This window comes from Aquarana catesbeiana, linkage group LG08 (genome assembly GCF_042186555.1).
Source record: "Aquarana catesbeiana isolate 2022-GZ linkage group LG08, ASM4218655v1, whole genome shotgun sequence".
NCBI classification, from domain to species: Eukaryota; Metazoa; Chordata; class Amphibia; order Anura; family Ranidae; genus Aquarana; species Aquarana catesbeiana.
Genome location: NC_133331.1, coordinates 306,106,767 through 306,120,603, shown reverse-complemented (window position 1 = coordinate 306,120,603; position 13,837 = coordinate 306,106,767). Strand labels below are relative to the sequence as shown.

General features: G+C 46.1%; 1 protein-coding gene across 1 annotated transcript in view; it reads right to left on the bottom strand.

Moving 5' to 3' along the window:
- LOC141106900 (uncharacterized) overlaps nucleotides 1–13,837 on the bottom strand; it is a 153,657-nt gene that overhangs the window by 79,649 nt on the left and 60,171 nt on the right. The window lies entirely within an intron of this gene.

The following is a 13,837-nucleotide window of genomic DNA, read 5'->3' as shown; positions in this document are numbered from 1 at the left end:
CAGTATAACAGAACACTAGAATAGAAAGATTTGGGCAGTTGTCACCCACATGAACCTCGGTCTTCTTGACAGGAGAGGTGGCAGAAAGGATCGTAGTGACGATGGTGGTTTTGTCCACGGGCCATCGCTCATTATGATCATACATGGATCTCCATCGCTGGACAACTTGATTGACATTTGATTTACGTTAGGGGACAATGATTGTTTTTAATTCTATATATTTTTTATGGTGTGTTTCTTTGCTACACTTAACTAGACATGTGCGCCGTCAATAAATTTGTTTAGTTTCGTTCCGTTCCGTATTAGAATTAATTCGTATTTCGTAATCCGTGTCCGAAATTCAATTGAGGTTCGTACGAAGTACGGTCGGTTCATTAACTTTTCGTAACAATTACGAATGTTCGTTATGATGAATTTATCATTATGAGGGGTTCCCACCATCCCTGTGCTGAGTTCCCAGGTCTTTACACGCACTGTGCCCATTATAAGGGGTTCTTACCATTCCTGTGCTGAGTTCCCAGGTCTGTACACCTGATGTGCTCATTATGAGGGGTTAATTTTGTTTATTGAAAAGTCTTACAAACAACATCTTATATACAATAAAACCATAATAAATAAATAAAACATATTTACAAAATAATTGAATATGATTATATAAAACAAGAACATAATAAATGGTACAAACCAAATTGCGCACAACACAATCCCTACGGGAGAGCCAGACTAAGGAACATCACCGTCACCATGCATGTAGCCTTTTATCAAAAATAGATTTCATCTTGAAAATCTAGGGGAGTGAATCAAGAATACAAAGAAAAAGTCGCACACCCCGAGATCAACAGGCAGCAGCTACAGAGTCCTGATATTTCTCCACGCCTTTATCCAGGCCTCCTGCCGCCACCTGGCTTTCTCAAGACCCCGAATCTTCCCAACCTCACCCAGAATGTCCTGCACCACCACTTCCACAGGGAGGATTTTACTCCGTAAGGATAACTGACACCGTGCACTCCACGTGAAATAATGGACTACTAAACTAACTAAAAAAAGTGTTTCCAAATCATAATCCCGACGAGTCTGGAATGCCCCATACACCCACTCTGCATAACTCATATGGGGGAGGAAGGGTATACTCAGAGCCCTCCCTACCCTCTTGTACACCTCTATATTAAAAGGGCACTGAAGTAGAAAGTGATCCATGGACTCCACCACACTCCACTATCGGGCAGCCCCGATCACTCATGGAAAGAAACTTCAAGTTGCCCTTCACATATAGTTTTCCATGAAAGGCAAGCCAAGCCTGATCCCTAAACTTCATTGGGATTCTCTCCAAATTAATCAATTGCAAACCCACCCCCAAAACCAGGCTTGGGCAATCCCTCAAGGCCAGTGGCTTGCAAAAAGCAGAGCTCATGATTCGCTTCTCAAGAAGTTTCCTTGGAAGAGATCTGACTTCTCCTGATGTTACTTGCCACAGCCGAAGCATTTTCAAACACGGGGCAACATAAGCCGGGAGCTTATCATGCTTGACTCGCAGGCTTTCCACTGGCCCACCATTTTCCCAGACTTGCAGAAAGGGCCTAAACCAGGACTGGAAAATACCAACCCACCCAGGCGGTCTCTCTGCCAACATGTTACCAAGATTATACTTCACAAACATCAGAGAGAAAAAGACTACAGGGTTGATCATCCCTAGACCACCCTCCCGCCTAGGAAGGTAAGTCACATTCCTTTTGACAAGGTTTATTCTGTTCCCCCATAACAGCTGGAAGAAACAACTATAGACCCTGGTATAGAGAGAAACTGGCAAAACGCAAACAAATCTGGCATACAGAAAAATCGGCATCAGGTATGTCTTGATCAGATCAACCTTTTCCCTCAAGGAAAGCTGCCAACCTTTCCAGCTTGCCACCTTGACATCAGCATTCTCCAGCCAGTTCACCCAATTTGCATGACCATAGTCACCTGGGCAGAAATCAATGCCTAGAACAAAATTTTTTGTTGGGGCTCCGGGAAGTCATCAGGGAGAACAAAGCTCTCACCTTCCACGCCCATCCAGAAAGCTTCACACTTATCCTGGTTGACCTTTGAACCTGATGCCTCTGCATACTGCCTTATCACTGAGACCACCTCCTGCGCCTCCCCAGTCCCAGAGATAATAACAGAAACATCATCAGCATAGGCCACAACCTTCAAAGGAGGCTCACCAGCGATGCCCAAAGGTACCCCACACAATGGTCCACTCTCTAGCCTTCTAATGAAGGGGTCGATTGCAAACACATATAGCAGAGGACTCAATGGACTCAAGGGCTGCCCGACCCAACCATTAACCAGAGGAAAGCTTTCAGCCCCTTTGTACAAAATCTTGAGCCAATCAATGAAACCCCCCTCCAGGCCATATTTGTCAAGAAGGAGCCACAAGTACTCATGGTTAACCCGATCAAAGGCCTTAGCCTGATCCAATGTCAGCAAAAATTTACCCCAACAGCAGCCCTACAACGCTCCAAGGCCTCCCGGACAGCTAACACTGATGAGAAAGTGCTTCTACCTTGGACCGAACAGTGCTGGTGGTGGGATAACAAACTGCCTGCAACTGGTGATAATTGCCAGAAGAAAATCTTTGCCAGTATCTTTCTATCGACATTAAGAAGGCTAATGGGGCGCCAATTCCCAATCATCGAAGGATCTTTACCGTTTGACAGAAAGATCACTGCAGATTGCCTCATGGAGGGAGGGAGAGAACCCTCATTCAAACAGCCATTAGAAACCTCCGCAAGGTGGGGAGCCAGGATCGTCTTAAAACATTTATAAAATTCGGCTGTTGAACCATCTGGCCCTGGCGTTTTCTTGATGGCTAGTTTATCAATAGCCTGGATTACCTCATCTGCAGTGATTTCATCTGTCAAATTTATCAAAGGAACATTACTTTCCAGTCCTGGTGTAGAGTCCAAAAAACCCAACATCCTTGTCCGATCAAGGTTCCTTCCTCCCAGGAGACCGGCATAGTATGACCTGACAACCTCCAGGATCCCTGACCTAGACTTCGTCAGAGAGCCCATACTGTCCCTCAGGCCATTGATCATCTTAACTGCTACGCTCTGTTTACAGGTCTGGTAAGGGTCAGGAGAATGGTATTTCCCGTAATCCCTCTCCTGAACCGAAGAGGCGTGCCGGTCATATTGATGTCTACTAAGGAGGAGCTTCACCTCAGAGATCGCCCCAGAATCTCCTCCATTCGAAACAAAGTGGTCAAGTTTCCTCCGCAAACGCTGGTAGGTGATATACTTATCTTGTTGCTTCTTTCTTCCTATGGCCTTGAAAAGCCCAACAGTCCGCTGTTTAACAAGCTCCCACCATTCTGACTTGCTGTTGCAAAAGTCTAGGATCGTTACCTGTGCTTGAAAAAAATCCTCAAAGGATTGCCTTACTCTCTCGTCTTCCAGGAGGGCCGAATTCAATCTCCAGATACCCCTCCCCTAGGTGTCATGTCTGGGGCATTCAGAGTCACAGATAGAATACACACAGGTGCCGAAAAAGCAGAGTCTCCCTTTAAAAAAAAACTATCTATCCTACTCTGACTACTACCTCGCTGAAAAGTTAACCCCGTGCTGTCTGGGCAGCGCTTAATGTGTTCATCTACCAGACCTGCTTCCCTAACTATCGCATTGAGAAAAAGGGTGTCATAGCCCAGCTTATCTCTGAAACCTCTCCTGCCTTTAGACCTAGTAATGGTGTTGAAATCACCTCCAAAGATAACCTGCTGGGCCGTAAAAAGAAAAGGCTTAATCTTTGTAAAGAGGCATTTCCTGTCCCACTTCGTCTGGGGACCATAGATGTTAATCAGGCGCAGGTCCTGCCCCCTCACAGAGACGTCCAAGACCATGCATCTCCCTATCTCTACCTCAATTACCCGCCGGCACGTTACCATACCAGAAAAAAGGACCGCAACCTCGCTGTAAGGCTCGGCTGCAAGAGACCAAAATGAGGGACCACGTCTCCACTCCTTCTTTGCCAGATGTATATCGGCCAGACTACTCAGATGGGTCTCTTGCAAAAACAAAATGGCAGCATCAAACTCGCTGAGCAAAAATAAGGCCATATGACGAGCACTTACTGATCTTAAGCTGGCAACATTAATGGTTGCCACTTTTAACGGAGTGGGAACTGCCATTAGGATACTTGTGGCAGCTGTTTCTTAGCCTGACTACTCCCTCTCCCTTTGTTGCACCCTGGCACTCATCATCCATAGAGGATGCAGAACTGAGTCCCATTTATCAGGGGCATAACTAGAAATAGCAGGGCCCCATAGCAAAATGTTGTATGGGGCCCCCCTGCAAACAGCCCCCCCCCACAGCTGTCCTAGTGTCAATGCAGTGTGACCTGTGCCACATACAGCTTGACCTGTGCCCAATGCAGCATGACTTGTGCCCAATACAGCGTGACCTGTGCCCAATACAGCGTGACCTGTGCCCCATACAGCCCCACCTATGCAGAGGAAGAGGCAAGCCACCCGGATCAGCAGAGAGTGGGATTGCCCGCTGTAATAGCTTTCATTTGAATTTCCTGTCTTCCCGGGGCTCATCGTCACATAGCCCCACCTCTTGGCCCAACGCCTTTGATGACGTCACATGTCCCGCATTGGATCGGCGTTCTGTCTATCAAAGGCACCGGGCCAAAAGGTGGAGCTATGTGACGTGAGCCCTGGGAACACTGGAAGTTCTAATGAAAGCTCTTACATCGGGCAATTCAGCTCTCTGCTGATGCAGACAGCTCGCCTCTTCCTTTCCTCTCTCTTCCCCTGGCTGGGAGACTGTGTCGGCAGTGCTCTTATCCTCACTGGGCCCCACTCGGCTGTGGGCCCCATAGCGCCCGCATGGGTCGCTATGGTGGTAGTTACGCCCCTGCCATTTATCCTCATCATCATCTGACAGGACCTTAAACTTATTTTCCAAAGGCAAAACCTTAGGACTTAAGGTAACTGTACCTCTTTTTTTTTCTTCCTTTTGCCCCTTCTCCTTTTATCCTCCAACCACTCCATATTATCCTTGGACAAACCAGAATCAACAGCCGCCCCACACCTATCCTCCCCTTCACCCCCCTCCCCCCCACTCTCCCTTCCCTTATCCACCACCAGGCCAGCCTCTTCACCATCCTCCATACTCCTCTGCACCCCACGATCCTTAACAGGAACCCTGCAGCGTCGAGGGAGGGGGACTGGCACCGCACCTGACGTACCAGCCTCAGCACCTCTCGCTGCCTCTGCAATTTTAGAAGACACAGAAGGATTGGACACATTCTCAGTAACTGAAACCTTACATACAGACTGGGAAGACACTGGCACACAAGGTAAACGCACAGACTGGGGCACCAGAGACTGGGAAGATACTGGCAGACTAGGTAAACGCACAGACTGGGGCACCACAGACTGGGGAGACACAGACATATTGGGTATTGGCACAGACTCAGATGGACTCACAGGCACTCCAGCTGCTGAGCTCTGAGCATCCTTCATGTCCAGGGGGAAGAACTCTCTCATGAGCTCAGGCTTGTTATGCATTGCCTCAGGACATTGACTGTAAGGATGTCCCACCGCATTGCACAGATTGCACCTGATGATATTACAGTCCTTTGCCAAATGTCCTATACCCTGACACAGAGAGCACTTCATCACTGGACAGGAGGATGCAAGATGCCCTTTATCTCCACATTTGTTGCAGAGCTTTGGCTGGCCTGGATAGAAGATGGTCAGCCTGTCCCTCCCCAGGAAAGCTGAGGATGGCAGATGCTGGACAACATTGTCAATTACTTTTAATTTTAACTGTACAGACCATCCCCCCGTCCATATTCCCCGATCATCCACAATCTTTTTTAGGGGGCTCAGGACGTCTCCATACCTCCTCAACCATACAGTTAAATCCCCCTGTGGTACGGACTCATTGCGGACCAAAATTGTGACCATTTTACTGAGGGGCTGGCGTGATATAAGCTTTGGGATGAGCCCTTTCCAGTCTGGTAGGCCCCTACACACATGTTCATACTTCTCCCAAAATATGTCCAAAGACTCAAAATGGATAAAGGACAAATCATACTCATAGGAATCGCATAGACTGATCAGGGCGAAGATATCTGTGGGTGTAAACCCCATCTGCAGAATCTTATCCACCACTGTCCTCCTATGTGGGGGGATTCCACCACCCTCCCATTTTAATTGAACAATTCCTCCTTTTAAACAGGGAGGAAGATAAAACATTCCCATATTCCTTCCCTGCTTGCTCCCCCATCCCAGATCCTGTAGCAGCCACACCAGCATAAGTTTTCCTTACACCACCAGCATTTGCAGTCTTGTCCTTAGACACATTCAAACCTGCTGGCAGAGAGTCTGAATAAGCTGGGATATCAGTCTTCTGATTAGCAGAGGCAGGACCCGCCCTCTCCCCTGCTCTGAACACTCAGCTTCTCTCCTGGGTTCAATCACAGTCTTGATTACTGCAGACTCCTGGAAAGTTGTAGCACTACTGCACCCAGCATCTCCTCCACCATTCACAGGAACAGCCGTGGTGCCTGGTCCAGGCAAAGTCACTGTATTGTCCATGGACCTCTCTGCAGACTGAAGCTGACAGTTATTATCAGACTACATTGCATGCTGTGCATTGTCTATGGGTCTGGGCTGACTGCCTGTAGCACTACAACCCACAGCAAGCCCATTGTCACTAATAAAGTTCATAGCACCATCCTGCACACACACTGTACCTGCTTGCTGTGTTGTCACCTCTGCGATTTCATGGCTGACGGTGGGATCAGACTTCCCCTCAGCTGCTGCAGACTTCATGGTGGATTTTGTTCTCTCCACAGGTCTTTCTTCCACAGGGTGAGGAAAGGTGTCCATCTCCTCATCACCATCCGTGGAAGCCGCATGCGGAGGGGATTCCAGCTTAGAGATGAACTCCAGCATGCCAGTACCTTCAACCTCCTGCTCAGATGTTCCACATTGCTGGGGAGGGAAGGGGACAGAGGCCTCCGCCATTGAGGGCTCAGCAGACTCCTGAGGTGTTGAAGAGATGGGCTCATCCTCCGGGCCCACTTTCTCACTCTCTGCTGACTCTGTCGGTACCTGCATCTCCTCACTGGTTGGGTCACCTTCCATACAGGAAGAGGCTTCTCTCCTCATGCGATTAAATCGCTCCTCATTCCTATATTTTTCTTTAAATATTCCACTATTCTCCTTCAGAGAACTCACCAGTTCCTTCTGCTTCCTTACAGCTTGTTCCAAGTCCTTCAACTCAGGCCTCAGAGGCGGTCTCTTCTTGCTGTACACTTTGGCACAAATCTGTTTTTTCTTTATGAATTCAGCCATCAAAAACCAACAACTTCTCCTCTTTTTTTCTTTCTGAATTCAGCCATCAAAACCAACAACTTCTCCTCTTCCTTCTCAATCCGCTTCAGCTTGCTGACAGTCCTCTGTCTAAAGACAGACAGAGACTCATCTCTCCCTTGGCCAGGCCCAGAATCTTCCACCGGGCTACCCAGGGGGCCCCCGCCAGGGTCCTCCCCAGGATCCAGCATCCCTCCTAGGGCAGAGAAGCAACTCTAGCCCCTGGTCTCTGGAAGCACAGGAGCTAAGGAACCAGCAACCTCACACCTCACTGTCAAGGAGCAGAATGGCAGTTTCCCACCATCCCTGGGTCTGAGTGTACACCCGCTGTGCCCATTATGAGGGGCTCCCACCATTCCTGTGCTGAGTTCCCGGGTCTGTACACCCGCTGTGCCCATTATGAGGCGCTCCCACCATCCCTATGCTGTGCTGAATTCCTGGGTTTTTAACTTTTAGGTTCGTTAACTTTTCGTAACAATTACTAATGTTCATTATTATTAATTTATCATTATGAGGGGCTCCCACCATCCCTGTGCTGTGCTGACTTCCGGGGTTTTTTAACTTCATCATAATGGATAATCGTAATTAACAAACATTCTTAATTTGTCCGATTCTGTTGTAATGAAATTTGGATCCAAAGTTTGTAAACAAAATTTCGTATTTCGTACAAAATTCGTATGCATAAAAATTTGTATTTTCGGAAATTCGTACGAATTTCCGATTCGTACGAAACTAATCGCACATGTCTACACTTAACACCCCCAGAACACGATGATCTCAGAGGTCATGTAGAATAAAAAGATGGAGGTTTCAACCTTTTTTTGCGCTGCACATATTTGTACAACTGTTTCTTAAGGCCTTATTTACAGACAAAATATAAAAAAAAAAATAATAATTTTGCTGAATACAAAAGCAAATTTTATTTGTGTAATTGAGGTAGTGTCAAGTAAATAGATTCCAAATACATCAAGCGTTGTGGACTTCCCATTGGGTTGGGTAAACATCTAGTGAAGTTAACTTTGCTTGGTTTGCTCATCCATACTGACCACCAGTCTAAGGGAGCCTTCCTCTACTGACCACCAATCTAAGGAGTCCCTTCTCCACTGACCACCAATCTAAAGGAGACCTTTTCTACTGACCACCAATCTAAGGAGTCCCTTCTCCACTGACCACCAATCTAAGGGAGAACTTCTCTACTGACCACCAATCTAAGGAGTCCCTTCTCTACTGACCACCAATCTAAGGAGTCCCTTCTCCACTGACCACCAATCTAAAGGAGACCTTTTCTACTGACCACCAATCTAAGGAGTCCCTTTTCTACTGATCACCAATTTAGAGGGCCCTTTTCCACTGACCAGCAATGTGAGGGGCCAATGTGATCTCAGATGTTTTTTCCATTTACCAAATACATCAAGTGTTGTGGACTTCTCATTGAGTTGGGTAAACATCCAGTGAAGTTAACTTTGCTTGGTTTGCTCATCCATACTGACCACCAGTCTAAGGGAGACTTCCTCTACTGACCACCAATCTAAGGAGTCCCTTCTCTACTGATCACCAATTTAGAGGGCCCTTCTCCACTGACCAGCAATGTGAGGTGCCAATGTGATCACAGATGTTTTCCCTATTTACCACCAATGTATGAGGGCCCTTCTTCACCCACCACCATTGTAAGGGGAGCCCTTCTCCTCTGATCATTACTGTAAGGGGGTCCACCTCCACTGACCACCATTGTAAGGGGGTAGACATGTGTTTAATTTGGTTACAATTCCTTTTTCGTACGAAAATGTCATATTCGGAGATTTGGATATACCCGAATCTTCAAGTGGACATAGTAACGAATGTCAACAAATCCGGAAAAAGTTATAAAGACATTAAAGTGGTAGTAAAGTCCGCTTTGTTATTTTTAGCTACAGGTAAGCCTATAATAAGGCTTACCTGTAGGTAGAATGAATATCTCCTAAACGTGCACCATTTAGGAGATATTTACCCTGCATGCAGCCGATGATGTCACCGGCGCATGCTCTCTGAAGGACCTTCAGAGCTTCTTGATGAAACTGAGGGCTCCCTCACGTGGAGTGTTTGTGCGGAGTGATGTCATCGCAGCTCACATTGCCGGAGCCCGCGAACCTGGAAAAACGGCTGGGGGAAGATGTCAGCCCTCTCAGCGGTGACCGGGCCACTGAGCACAAGCCGATCAGGCCGATCGGGCCAATGATTGACCACTGGCACCCGCTGATTCGTAAAGAGAATGACAGGACAGAGCTCTGTGAATGTAAACAATACAGAGGTCTGTCCTGTCAGCAGGGATGTGACGGTTTACGGATAACAACTAGATCTGAATTTCATTCCATTCGTTAAATGCACATGACACCAGTCGATATTGTCCAATCAGCTCATGCAATTTCTCTTGGTGGGTCGTACTAGTGTCCGAAAATATTGAATCCATCCGATTCTATAATATATTGCCTATATAGCAATCTTTTAGAAAAACTGCTAAATTATTTTAATCCGCCTGGACCAACGAATATACGAACCAATGCCGAAGTTACGAAAGGAACGGTTTAACATAACTAATATGACAAAATGAAATTCTTCAATGAACGAATGAATCCAAAATTAAAATAAAATTTCTGGTGTGCGCATGTCTAGTAAGGGGCCTGTCTCCTCTTATTATTATTTGTAAGAGCCCTTCTTCACTGACCACCAATCTAAGGGAGCCCTTCTCTACTGACCACCAATATAAGGAGTCCCTTCTCTACTGACCACCAATCTAAGGAGTTCCTTCTCTACTGACCACCAATCTAAGGAGTTCCTTCTCTACTGACCACCAATCTAAGGAGTTCCTTCTCTACTGACCACCAATCTAAGGAGTTCCTTCTCTACTGACCATCAATATAAGGAGTCCCTTCTCTACTGACCACCAATCTAAGGAGTTCCTTCTCTACTGACCACCAATCTAAGGAGTTCCTTCTCTACTGACCACCAATCTAAGGAGTTCCTTCTCTACTGACCACCAATATAAGGAGTCCCTTCTCTACTGACCACCAATCTAAGGAGTTCCTTCTCTACTGACCACCAATCTAAGGAGTCCCTTCTCTACTGACCACCAATCTAAGGAGTTCCTTCTCTACTGACCACCAATCTAAGGAGTTCCTTCTCTACTGACCATCAATCATAGGAGTCCCTTCTCTACTGACCACCAATGTAAGGAGTCCCTTTTCTACTGACCACCAATCTAAGGAGTTCATTCTCTACTGACCACCAATCTAAGGAGTTCCTTCTCTACTGACCACCAATCTAAGGAGTTCATTCTCTACTGACCACCAATCTAAGGAGTCCCTTCTCTACTGACCACCAATCTAAGGAGTTCCTTCTCTACTGACCACCAATCTAAGGAGTTAATTCTCTACTGACCACCAATCTAAGGAGTCCCTTTTCTACTGACCACCAATCTAAGGAGTTCATTCTCAACTGACCACCAATCTAAGGAGTCCCTTCTCTACTGACCACAAATCTAAGGAGTTAATTCTCTACTGACCACCAATCTAAGGAGTCCCTTCTCTACTGACCACCAATCTAAGGAATCCCTTCTCTACTGACCACCAATCTAAGGGGTCCCTTCTCTACTGACCACCAAAGTAAGGGGGGCTTCCTCTACTGACCAGCAATGTAAGATGACACTACAGTTTTCACCGTCTGCATTTATTTTGACCATTATTCATTTCATTAATAATAATTAAAATAAGGCCTCATTCACATTAGCTGTGGTGCGGCAAGAACCTTGTAGAAAACAGCGACTGGGATGCCAGTTGTGCATGGAAAGTCACATCCGGGAAACCTGCACAAAGCATGGACAGACTCAGAGCAACCAAAACTGTCCACTGGATTTTTCATGTGATCACATATGGAACAATTACCTGAGGTTAGGGACAGATGATCAGCTCTGGATGTAAGTAGCTTTTGTCCATAGACAATCAGCTGACCTTAACCGCAAGCAATTCCTCCATCAATGCAGCCTCTTACCATAAGGATTTGACCACCCCCAAAGAATGGTCAAATAGTGCAGTTTTAGGCCTCTAGATAAGAGTCATCAGTTGCCTGTATCTGCACCGCTGCTTCCAGATCCAATAACAGAAAACCCAGATTTCTCTCAAAACAACATGTGATAAAAAGAAACAAGGCATCTCATAGTGAAGTAAAAACTGCAAAGAGATAATTTATTGAAAGTATTTCACTTAAAAACATCATTAAAAAAGCCAGCATGTCAAATAGAAGTTTTAAACCATCAGGGTGACCGTGATCCATTGCAGGTGTGTGAGGATGTCACATGCCGTGACTCCAGCCTACGCGTTTTGTCATCTACGGATCGATGAGCATTTACATGAACTTTTGATCTTAATCTGTGTCTCACCTTTCAAGCACCAGTCCCCACGAATCTATGAGCATTTGGATTGACTTATGTTATAATTTTTATGTGTTTGCACCTCTTAACACCTTTGAGGGGGGGTTATATGCCTATTAATTATGTAATCTCTTAACTGATAGCGCTGCACTTGGTACTATAATCTTTATGAAGTGTTTTGCCTACATATTGGGCTAGCTGCTGTTTTACATTCTTCATATTTTATATTTTTAACTCTTGAGCCCAAGCATATGTGTTTGTCTGTTATTTTTAATCCTTCCATTAATTGGGAAAATTACAGAGATACATGATAAGGGACTGATCACATGACATACTCAGTAAGCCAATGATGGGGAGGACCTCTGTATCTCTGATGAAGATAATAACTATGAAAATATGAAGCCCACCACTGTGACCATGGGAAGGAGAACCAGGATGGCGGTGATGGGAATATTCTATGTGGTATTTGTAGTGGCTCCATGTATCCTTCGATATGAGTTGACATAGGTATGGTCTCATTAACCACTTGAGCTCTAGGCCTTTTTCTGACACTTTTGTTTACAGGTAAATATCAGTATTTTGTTGCTAGAAAATTAGTTAGAAGCCCCAAATATTATATACACTATATTGTCAAAAGTATTGGGACACCTGCCTTCACACACACATGAACTTTAATGGCATCCCAGTCTTAGTCCGTAGGGTTCAATATTGAGTTGGCCCGCCCCTTGCAGCTAAAACAGATTCAACTCTTCTCTTCGGGGAAGGCTGTACACAAGGTTTAGGAGTGTGTCTATGGGAATGTTTGACCATTCTTTGGTGAGGTCGGGCGCTGATGTTGGAAAGAAGGCCTGGCTCGAGGTCTCCGCTCAAATTCATCCCAAAGGTGTTCTATCGGGTTGAGGTCAGGACTCTGTGCAGGCCAGTCGGGTTCCTCCACCTCAAACTCGCTCATCCATGTCTTGCTTTGTGCACTGGTCCAAATCATTTGCTGGAGGGGGGGATTATGGTGTGGGGTTGTTTTTCAGGGGTTGGGCTTGGCCCCTTAGTTCCAGTGAAGGGAACTCTTAAGGCGTCAGCAAACCAAGACATTCTGGACAATTTAATGCTCCCAACTTGTCAGGGCTGGGCTCAGCCCTTCCTTCTCTGAGCTGGACGCTCAGCTGTCGGCTAATTGCTAGCTCCTATCTCTCCACAGTTACTCAGCTGTTGATGATATCCTGCTTGTCAGTCCTACCTACTTAAGCCATCCAGTCCAGAGGCATCTCTGCCTTCGCCTTGGTCAACATCACAGAAACTATCTCCTGCGATCCTGTTCAAGACTTGCTTTTGCTGACATCCCTTCTGGCTCCAGATCCTGCTTGCTGTTCCACTACATTGATCCCTGACTTCTGGCTTGGCTGACTATAAGTTCCGGTTCCTGAACTCTGGCTATGTTTTGACTACCTTTGTTCTATTTACTTTTATTATTAAACAAGTGTGATTTAACTGTACTTCTGTCTGATTTCATGGTTTCTGAGACAACTTTGTGGGAACAGTTTGGGGATGGCTCCTTCCTGTTCCAACATGACTGCACACCAGTGCACAAAGCAAGGTCCATAAAGACATGGATGACCGAGTTTGGGGTGGAGTAACTTGACTGGCCTGCAACACCTTTGGGATGAATTAGAACGGCGACTGCTATCTATGCCTTCTCGTCCAACATCTGTACCTGACCTCACAAATGCTCTTCTGGAAGAATGGTCAAACATTCCCATAGACACACTCCTAAACCTTGTGGACGGCCTTCCCAGAAGAGTTGAAGCTCTTATAGCTGCAAAGGGTGAGCCAACTCAATATTGAACCCTACGGACTAAGACTGGGAGGCCATTAAAGTTCATGTGCGTGTAAAGGCAGGTGTCCCAATACTAAGACAATATAGTGTAGACGTTCACCTGTGTGACTTTTTTTCTGGGTAAAAGAAAGCTTACTTTCTGAATGAAACATTTTCCGCACCCTGAAGATAAATAGGGGTTGCTTAATTATGTGACTTCCCCGGTGTGTACGTTTTCCTCTCCCAATGAAACATT